This window comes from Oryctolagus cuniculus, chromosome 8 (genome assembly GCF_964237555.1).
Source record: "Oryctolagus cuniculus chromosome 8, mOryCun1.1, whole genome shotgun sequence".
Lineage (NCBI taxonomy): Eukaryota > Metazoa > Chordata > Mammalia > Lagomorpha > Leporidae > Oryctolagus > Oryctolagus cuniculus.
In genome coordinates, this window is record NC_091439.1 from 140,049,563 (window position 1) to 140,060,395 (window position 10,833).

Below are 10,833 nucleotides of genomic sequence, written 5' to 3' on the forward strand. Positions count from 1 at the left end.
TATTGGCTGTTTCTCTGGGGAACCCTGGCTAATACAGTAATAATTTGCACATCTGAGAATACTTATTTTTATCCTTCAAGGCCACTATGTCTGTGATTATGAGGAATTACTATAATTGAATTGACTGTGAATATGAATTATAGTAATAAAAATAATGGCTAATAATTTTTGAACATTTAATATATGGCACATTTTGTTCTAGGGACTTCTCATGTATACTATCATTAAATTTTCTCAATGACCCTGTAAGGCAAAAACTATAATTTTTTATGTTTTGAAAAAGAAACTGAGGCCCAGGGAGTTTAAGTAGCATGTGAAGGTCACAAATGCTTTTCTTTTATCTCCAAAGAGAAAATATTGTGCATAATGCATTTGAGCATGGGGTTGAGAGGCTTACGGATCTGGCATTATGCCTTATCCCTCTAAATGCAGCCACAGTCATTTGACATTTGTTTTTAACAAATGGTGGAGAAATATAAATGTAAAGAAGAATATAGCTCTTTTTTATCTACTCTGAAAACATTTTGACTCTCTGCAAGTTTCGGTAGTAATTAATGGATAGATACCGACACATGGCTGAGTGGATGAAGACCTTTAGCTTTGTCATTTTCTGCCACTGGATAACACAAAAAATGCCTAAACAAGTTAAAAGACTTGTCTAGGAGTCACAAAACATTTGTAATAGTAAATAATTACCAGACTTTAATCCTAAACACTGAAGATTACAAGGGGATTCTACACTTTACACACATGATGCAGACTAATTTGATTTCTTATTCTTTTGTCTTTTTCTATGTATTCTATATAATTTTAAAAATTTCCCTTCATTGTTTTAAATTAGTTTTTTAATTCTTTTTAATTTTCATTAATACAAAGAACAGATTTCATATATTTCAGCGGTAACGATTCTAGTGAGATAACCATACTTCACTCTTTTCCTTCTCTCCATCAACCAATATTCCTCCTTCCCTACTTTTTTCCTTTAATCTTTGCAAAAGCATCATTTCAATCCATTGTATAATCACAGATTTAATGCACCACTAACAATAGTAAATTTTTTTTTTTTTGACAGGCAGAGTGGACAGTGAGAGAGAGAGAGACAGAGAGAAAGGTCTTCCTTTGCCGTTGGTTCACCCTCCAATGGCCGCCGCGGCCGGCGCACCGCGCTGATCCCATGGCAGGAGCCAGGAGCCAGGTGCTTTTCCTGGTCTCCCATGGGGTGCAGGGCCCAAGCACCTGGGCCATCCTCCACTGCACTCCCTGGCCACAGCAGAGGGCTGGCCTGGAAGAGGGGCAACCGGGACAGAATCCGGCGCCCCGACCGGGACTAGAACCCGGTGTGCCGGCGCCGCTAGGCGGAGGATTAGCCTAGTGAGCCGCGGCGCCGGCCTACTAACAATAGTAAATTAAAGGTAGAAAGACCATAGTCTCACAGAAGTATGAATGAGGGTTAAAACATCAAATCACAAGATGTCCATTTCATCTTTTTGCTTTATAATATCTATCACATATTAGAGAAAACATATAATATTTGTCAATGTGGTACTGGCTGATTTCACTAAACATAGTTGTTTCCAGTTGCATCCATTTCTTTGCAAAAGACAGGATTTCATTATTTTTTAAGGCTGAGTAGTATTCAATTGTGTATATATACTAAAAATATTTTTTGAAGATTTATTTGTTTATTTGAATTATAGAGAGTGAGGGAAAGACAAAGAGAGAGAGAGAGAGAGAGAGAGAGAGAGGGAGAGACAAAGAGAAAGAGAATCTTCCTTCTGGTTCACTCCTCAAATGGCCACAGCAGCCAGGGCTGGGTGAGACTGGAGCCAGGAGCTTCTTCCATGTCTCCTATATGGGTTCTGAAGCCCAAGAACACAGGGCATTTTCCATTGTTTTCCCACGTGCATTGACAAGGAGCTGGATCAGATGTGGAGCATCCAGGACTCAAATGGCTTCCCACATGGGATGCCAGCACTGCAGATGCCAGCTTAACCTGCTGCAGCATAGCTCTGGCCCCCACATTTTCTTCATTGAGTCATCAATTGATGGACATTTGGGTTGAATCCATGTGTTAGCCATTCATGAATTGATCTGCAATGAACATGAGGGTTCATTCATATTGTGATTTCATTTCATTTGGGTAAATTCCCAGGAGATGGATGACTGGGTTGTATGGTAGATCTACTTTCAGGTATCTGAGGAATCTCCCTATTGTCTTCCATAATGATTGTGCTAGTTTACATTACCACCAACAGTGTATTAAGGTAACATTTTCCCTACATCCTCACCAGCATTTATTATTTTTATGATTTTTGGATGATTACCATTGTACCTGGGTGAGGAAAAACATTATGCCTTATGTGGTTTTTATTCAAATTTCCCTGATGGCTACTGATCCTGAGCATTTTTTCATTTGTCTATTGGCCCTTTATATTTCATCATTTGAAAAAAATTCCTGCTCATGTCCTTTACCCATTTCTTAACTGGATTGTTTTGTTTAGTTGCTGTTGAGTTTCTTGAGCTCTTTATAGATTCTGGATATTAATTGTCAGTTTCATAGTTCACAAATATTTTCTCTCATTCTGTTGGTTGCCTCTTCACTGTGTTGCATTTTTATTTTATAGTGCAAAAGCATCTTAGCTTGATGTAATCCCATTTTCTATTTGGGCTTTGATTGCCTGTGCTTATGGGGTCTTTTCCAAGAGTTCTTTGCCTATGTCAGTGTCATGAAGATTTTCCTCATTGTTTTCCTCTAGTAATTTGATGGCATTAGGTCATAGATGTAGATCTTTGATTCATTTTGAGTTGATGTTTGTGTAAGGTGTAAGGTAAGTATCTTATTTCATATTTCTGCATGTGATTCAAGTTCCCCAGCACTGTTTGTTGAAGTGACAATCCTTTCTCCAGGGATTGATTTTAGCTCCTTTGTCAGATAGTTAGCTCCTTTGTCAAAGTTGGGTGTAGATGCATGAATTAATTTCTGAGGTTTCTATTCTGTTCTATTGGACTGCATGTCTATTTTTTCCCAGCACCAAGCTATTCAATTGTAACTGTCCAGTGGTATGTCTTGAAATCTGGTATTGTGATTCCTCTGACTTTGTTTTTGTTGTTTAAGATGCATTATCTGTTCCAGCATTTTTGTGTTTCCATGTGAATTTTCACATCATCTTTTTCTAGATCTGAGAATATCATTGGTATTTTTATTGGGATTGCATTGTAATCTGTAAATTGCTTTGGGTAGAATGGACATTTTGAGTATCTTAATTCTTCCAACTCACAAACATAGTTTTTTTTTTTATATATTTTTGTGCCTTCTCTTATTTCTTTCTTTAATATTTTATAATTTTGATTGTAGAGATCTTTCAGACCTTTGATTAAATTTATTCCAAGGTGTTAAAAGTTTTTGTAGCTATTGTGAGTTGTACTGAACTTACAAGTTGTTTCTCAGCCATGGCATTATCTGAGTATAATAAGGCTACTGATTTTTTATGTTGCTTTTATATCCTGCAACTATACCAAACTCATGAGGCCCAATATTCTTGAGTGGAATCTTTTGGTTCCTTTATATAAGATCATGCCATCTACAAACAGGGATAATTTGATTTCCTCCTTTCCAAATTGTATATTATTGATTTCTTTTTTCTTTCTTTTTTTTTTCCTAATGGCTCTGGTTAAAACTTTCAGGACTATATTGACTAGCACTTGTGAAAGTGGGCATCCTTGTCTGGTTCTGGACCCCACTGCTTCCAACTTTTCCTCATTCAGTACAGTTCTGGCTGCAGATTTGTCATCTATTTCCTTGATTGTGTTGAGGAATGAATGCTCCTTCTATATCCAATTTGCTTAAGGTTTTTATAATAAGATGTTGTATTTTATCAAATGCTTTCTTTGCATGTATTGAGATAATCATGGTTTTTATTATTCAGTTTTTTAATGGTATATATCATATTTATTAATTTGCATATGTTGAAACATCCTTGCATTCCAGAGATAAATACTTGGTCCAGGTGGATAATCATTCTAATGTGTTGTAGGATTTGATTAGCTAATATTTTATGGATAATTTTTGCATCTGTATTCATCGGGGATATTTGTCTATAGTTCTCTTTCTTTGTTATATCTTTTTCTTGTTTTGGACTTAAGATGATGCTGGCCTCATAGTAGGAATTTGGGAGGATTCCCTCCCTTTTAATTGTTGTGAAAGTTTCAGAATTAGAATTAGTTCTTCTTTAAACATTTTGTGGAATTCAACAGTAAAGCCATCTGGCTTTGGGCTTTTCTTTGTTGGGAGGGTCTTTGTTACTGATTCAGTCTCCATCTTGCTTATTGGCCTATTTATGCTTTATATGTCTTCATGACTCAATTTTGATAGATTGCATGCTTCAAGAAATCTATGCATTTTTTGTAGATTTTCTGATTTGCTGGCATATAGCTGTTTGCAGTAATTCCTAATGATTCTTTTTATTTCTGTGGTCTCTGTTGTAACATCTCTTTTTTTTTTTAAAGATTTATTTATTTATTTGAAGGTCAGAATTACAGAGAGGAGAGGCAGAGAGAGAGAGAGAGAGGTGCTCCATGTGATGGTTCACTCCCCAGCTGGCTGCAATGGGCAGAGCTGCACCGATCTGAAGCCAAGAGCCATGTTGGATTGTTCTCTCCCTTTTAATTTTCTCAATTATTATTAGCAGACACTTGATCTTATTCATGTGATCCTTTTGACATTTAATCCTATCTTCATGATCAGTTATGAACTTAAACTGATCACTTTAACTAGTAAGATGGTATTGGTACCTGCCAACTTAATGGGATTTGGAGTCCCCTGGCAAGCTTTTAGCTTTACCCTTAGGGGTAAGTCCAAGGGAACATGTGCCAAACTGTACATCTCCTCCCTCTCTTATTCCCACTCTTATTTTTAACAGGGATCAATTTTCAATTGCATTTAAACACCTAAGAATAATTCTGTGTTAAGTACAGAGTTCAACCAATAGTATTAAGTAGAAAAAGAAAACACTAAAAATAAAATAGTAACCAGTTCCTGGACAGCCAGGACAAGGGCTGATCAAGTCATTGTTTCTCTTAGTGTCAGTTTCTATTCTATAGGTTTCCTTTTATGTACTCAGTTAGTTGTCACAAATCAGGGAGAACATATGGTAATTGTCCCTTTGGGACTGGCTTATTTCACTCAGCATGATGTTTTCCAGATTCCTCCATTGTGGGGAGCAACTCGGACTAGACTAAGTTACTGGAATTAAGACTTATTCTATGCATCTGCTCTCCCACAATATGGTGCTGGGAGAGGAGTAAACAACTTTTACACAGCTGCCTCCAGTTCGACCAGTAACCTGCAGGAGCTGATCCTGCTCCTGATTGGAGGACAGCAGCGTACTCGGCGTGTGGGTAGCAGAGTTGGGATGGGTGGAAGAGAACTATAAAGGAGGAGAGAGACAACATGCACCAGGAACATCTAAGGGGAACATCCGAATAACATCTGAGCAGCCCCCGAGAGAGCCGGCTGGCAGTGGGCCACTCCCTCACGGAAGTGGGGAAAGTGGTAGGGGGGGCCGCCCTTCCACAGAGGTGGAAGGATTGGCAGCCAACCCGGGAAGGACCAGCAGCAAACCCGGGAAGGGCCGAGCAGACAAAAGAACAGCGCAGGGTTTAGTGTCATTCCTCCATGAAGAGGGGGAGCGACACTCCATTTTGTTCTAAATGACATGATTTCATTTCTTTTACCACTGTGTAGTATTCCATAGAGTACAAATCCCATTATTTCTTTATTGAGTCTTCTGTTGATGGGCATTTAGGTTGATTCCATGTCTTAGCTATTGTGAATTGAGCTGCAATAAACATGGAGGTGCATATAGCTCTTTTATTTGCCAATTTAATTTCCCATGGGTAAATTCCAAGGAGTGAGATGGGTCATATGGTAGGGCTATATTCAGATTTATGAGGTATCTCCAAACTGTCTTCCATAGTGGCTTTACCAGTTTGCATTCCCACTAACAGTGGGTTAGTGTCCCTTTTTCCCCACAATAGCTTTAGCTATTCAATGTCTTCTGTGCCTCCATATGCATTCAGGCATCCTTTTTTTTCCAGATTTGAAAAGAATGTCTTTGGTATTTTGACTGGTATTGCATTGAAATTGTAAATTGCATTTGGAGGAATGGACATTTTAATGACATTGATTCTTCCAATCCATGAACACGGAAGATTTTTCCAGTTTTTGGCATCTTTTTCTATTTCTTTCTTTAAAATTTTGTAATTCTCATCGTAGAGATTTTTGACATCCTTGTCTAAGTTTATTCCAAGGTATTTGATTTTTTTGTAGCCATGGTAAATAGGATTGAGCTTAGAAGTTCTTTCTCAGCCGGGGCATTGTCTGTGTATACAAAGGCTGTTGATTTTTGTGTATTGATTTTATATCCTGCTACTTTACCAAATTTTTCTATGAGTTTCAATAGTCTCTTTAGTGGAACTCTTTGGATTCCTTAAATAAAGAATCATTTACTGCAGACTGATAATTTGACTTCTTCCTTTCCAATTTGTATCACTTTGATATCTTTTTCTTGACACATCTCTGGCTAAAACCTCCAGCAATATATTGTATAGCAATGATGAGAACAAGCATCCCTGTTTGGTACTGGATCTTAGTGGAATTGCTTCCAATTTTTCCCCCATTCAGTATATTTCTTGCCATGGGTTTGTCATAAATTGCTTTGATTTTGTTCAGGAATGTTCCTTCTATACCCAATTTACTTAGAATTTTCATCATGAAAGAGTGTTGTATTTTTGAAATCCTTTCTCTGCATCTATTAAGATAACCATATGGTTTTTCTTCTGTAGTCTGTTAATGTGGTGTATCATAATGATTGATTTGCTAACGTTGAACCATTCCTGCATACCAGGGATAAATCCCATTTGGTCTGGGTGGATGATCTTTCTGATGTGTTGTTGCATTCTATTGGCCAGAATTTTATTGAGGATTTTTGTGTCTATGTTCATCAGAGAAATTGGTCTGTAATTCTCTTTCTCTGCTGAATCTTTTTTAGGTTTAGGAATTAAGGTGATACTGACTTTGTAGAAAGAAGTTGGGAGGATTCCCTCTTTTTCGATTGTTCTGAATAGTTTGAGAAGAATTGGAGTCAGTTCTTCTTTAAATGTCTGGTAGAATTCAGCAGTGGGCTTTTCTTTGTTGGGAAGGACTTTATTACTGATTCAATTTCTGACTCATTTATGGGTCTGAGGTTTTCTACGTCTTCATGGTTCAATTAGGTAGCTTATATGTATCCAGGAATCTATTCATTTCTGCTAGATTTTCCAGTTTGTTGGCATACAACTCTTTGTAGTAATTTTTGATGACTCTTTTTATTTCTGTGGTGTCTGTTGTTACATTCCCTTTTTCATCTAATTTTATTGATTTGTGTCATCTCTCTCCTTTTTATGGTTATTTGGGCCAATGGGGTGTCAATTTTGTTTATTTTTTCAAAAAAAAGCAGCTCTTTGCTGATCTTTTGTAATGTTTTTGGATTCAATTCTGTTGATTTCTTCTCTAATTTTAATTATTTTTCTTCTATTAGTTTTGGGTTTGGTCTGGTTTGCTGTAGTTTTTCTAGATCCTTGAGATGCACTGAAAGCTCATTTATTTGGTGCCTTTCCAATTTCTTGATGTAGGCACCTATTGCTATAAACTTTCCTCTCAACACTGCTTTTTCTGTATCTCATAAGTTTTGATATGTTGTGTTGTTATCTGCATTTTCTTCCAGAAAATTTTTGATTTCTCTTTTGGTTTCTTCTATGACCCACTGTTCATTCAGGAGCCTGTTGTTCAGTCTCTATGTGTTTGCATATGCTCTAGAGTTTCCCGAGTTGCTGATTTTCAGCTACAAAAAGAATGAAGTTCTAACATTTGCATCAAAATGGATGCAAGCTGGAGAATATACTGGTGAGTGAAATAAGCCTGAGACAGAAAGACGTATATCACATATTGTCCCTTATGTGTGGGGGCTAAAATTTAAAAATTAAAACAAAAACAAAAAAGAAATGCCTGTATCAATATTGCTGCAAATATAATTTTGTCAAACTTTACATGTTTGACAAACCAATGACTAAGAATGATATACTACAATTTCAATGATCTGTCATTATTTTAATATTTAATGGATATTGTTTTATTTGATTATTTATAGCCTTCATATTCCTGTTGAACTATGATTTTTTTAGTTGTTGAACTCTTTATTTTGTGGAGCATTAAGCCTTTGATTGTAATGTAAATTTAAATGTCATATCAAAAATTAAAAAAGAAAAGAAGGAAGGAAAAAACAGAAAGGGAGGAGAAAGGTAGAGAAATATTGCAGTCTTTGAATTGTGTCTACAAACTACACTGAATAGGAATTGTATTGTAGTAATTACCATGCATTTTCCATGAATTGAGAATCCAATGTATCAATAAAGTCCTCATAAAACAAAGCAAAGCAAGCAACAATAAAATAAACCGCATTTTGACTGCAGACCAATTTGTTCATTGGGTGAGCATTACTTCTTTGCTCGGGAACTGCAGATCTTCCCTGGGAAGCAGAATTGGTGCAACAATTGGAGAAGCAACCTCAAACTCCAGTGTTGAGTCAAAGAAAACAGCTCAAAGTAAGTAAACTGCACATAAGTCTTCTGTAGGGAAAGCCCCTCCCCCTACAAACAGCTAGCCACTAACAATGCCAGGAAAAGTGCTCCCTTTACTGGTAGAGTAAATAAGCTTCATCACATACAGGCCCAGATCCTGGTACTTTTGGAGATTCATCATTTGCAGAAATCAACCACGCTTTTCATCTGGAAGCTGACTATCCAAAGGCTGATGAGGGAGATTGCCCAGATCTCAAGACTAATTTGAAGTTCCAGAATACAGTCATCAGTGCACTTCAGGAGGCTAGTGAGTCACACCTAGTGGACTTCTTGGAAAATACTAATTTGCATGCCATTTACACTGAGAGTCATTATCATGTTGGAAGTCATCCAGTTGGTCACTATGCATGGGGAGAGAAAGCTTTAGTGGAGGCAGTTTTTGTGGCATTTTATAGTGAATTCTATAAAATACTTTGGTTTAACTTGTGACTTTTTGTAAGAAATTTCTTAAAATGTATTGCATTTGCACTGTAAATTGTCATTACATCTTGCAGTATGAATATAAAAAATGTTCACAGATCTCAGGGATGTGAATCCTGTTGCTCAGGAGTTACATTCCTAATATGCAGAAAAGATGGGTGTTATTTCTTGCTTTCTTGATGCATGCTGTTGTGTGTTAATGACTTGTGTAGCTATTAATGTACTAGGATTGATTAAAAATGTATTCATGACATTTTCAATCAAACTGGTTATGGCTTGATCCAAATGTTTAGTGACCAGGGATATTAAGTCTGACCATACATCATGGTGCTAGAACATGGACTTTTACAATGGTGAAGATCCAAGTCACAACTAAGTGTATCTTACAGTTCCCTTAAAGAAAAAGTAAATCTGGCTGCTATAGAATACACTATGTGCATTTATATATTGTAGTGTCAACATTTTAAATTAATCTTCTACATTCATAAGTGGTGGAGAGTCTTGTCATAGACACGTACCATTTACATCTGGTTTTCTAACTAGACTGCATTTGTCTTCATTGTAGTAAAATGCCTTGTGCAATATACCTTGCATAACTCCTCATCCTACCAAAAGTTAACTAACCCTCCAGCTGGTAATGAAAACAGTAACTGGAAGATTCCATTTGTAAGTGTTTTAGAATAAAATACAATTTATTCTCACCAGAATTCTGTTGTTAATATTATCATCTAGTTGGTGTAGCTTTTTGTGTTGTGGTTGATCTCAAAACTGAGATTTAGTTTCTCTTCTACCAAGAGGGAACAATGCAGATGTTCTTTTTTTCTTGTGAAATTTATAGTGCAACTCTTAGTATAAGCCTGCTGTGGAGGCTTATATTAAGCAAGCAGCACACACCTCCAGTTTATGGAACCTTTGCCAATTAAGATGATGGCTGGTTAGGTTATATCTGGTTATTGTCCTAGGAAAATCACTTTCCTAGAGATAGCCTTCCAAGTGATTTTAAAACTTATCTTTCTATTGAAGTTTTTAGGTCAATTTTGTGTGATGACTGAATTTACAAATAATCTTTTTTATCAAAAAATAATGTACTTAACTACAAATATATATAACAATTTGTCAGTTACAAATAAAATGTTTAAAAAATAAAGCAAAGATTTGGGTGGGAATTTTGGTACAGGAGTTAATCCACTGCTTGTGATGCCTGCATCAAAAAGAGCCTGGTTTGAGTTTTTGCTGCTCTACACTTTTGATTCATCTTCTTGCTAATGTGCCTGGGAGGCAATGTACGATGGCCAATATGGTTTGATGGCTACCACCCTTTAGGAGACCTAAAAGGGGTTCCTGGATTCTGTCTTTAGCATGGCCTCGCCTTAAATTTTGTGGGCATTTGAGAACTAAAACAGTGGATGAAAGGTATCTTCCTCTGTCCCTCCTTTTTTCTGTCACTATGCCTTTAAAATAAGGAAATATTCCAAAGTCAAAGGTTTTAATGTGGGCTTCAAATAAATAAGATCAAACAATATATTGTGTACAGAAGAAGAAAGCTTTAACAGATGCAAAGAGCTGAAAATTTAAGTGATGAAACAAAGATATACCAAAATGTAACAGAGAAGAGAGTTATAGTGGTTGGCCATTTCAACAATGGACAGAAAAATTTTAAAATAAACAGTGTCACTAAAGATAAACAGGGACATCCTTTAGTAATAGAAGTGTCAAACAATTTAGATAAGATAGCAA

General features: G+C 36.5%; 1 long non-coding RNA gene across 1 annotated transcript in view; it reads left to right on the forward strand.

Moving 5' to 3' along the window:
* Positions 1-9,645, forward strand: part of LOC138843422 (uncharacterized) — a 37,705-nt gene extending 28,060 nt beyond the window's left edge. The window contains exons 2-3 of the long non-coding RNA XR_011378125.1: positions 8,509-8,640; positions 8,765-9,645. This is a non-coding gene — a long non-coding RNA (uncharacterized lncRNA). The remainder of the gene's footprint in view (positions 1-8,508; positions 8,641-8,764) is intronic.
* Positions 9,646-10,833: the final 1,188 nt, after the last annotated feature.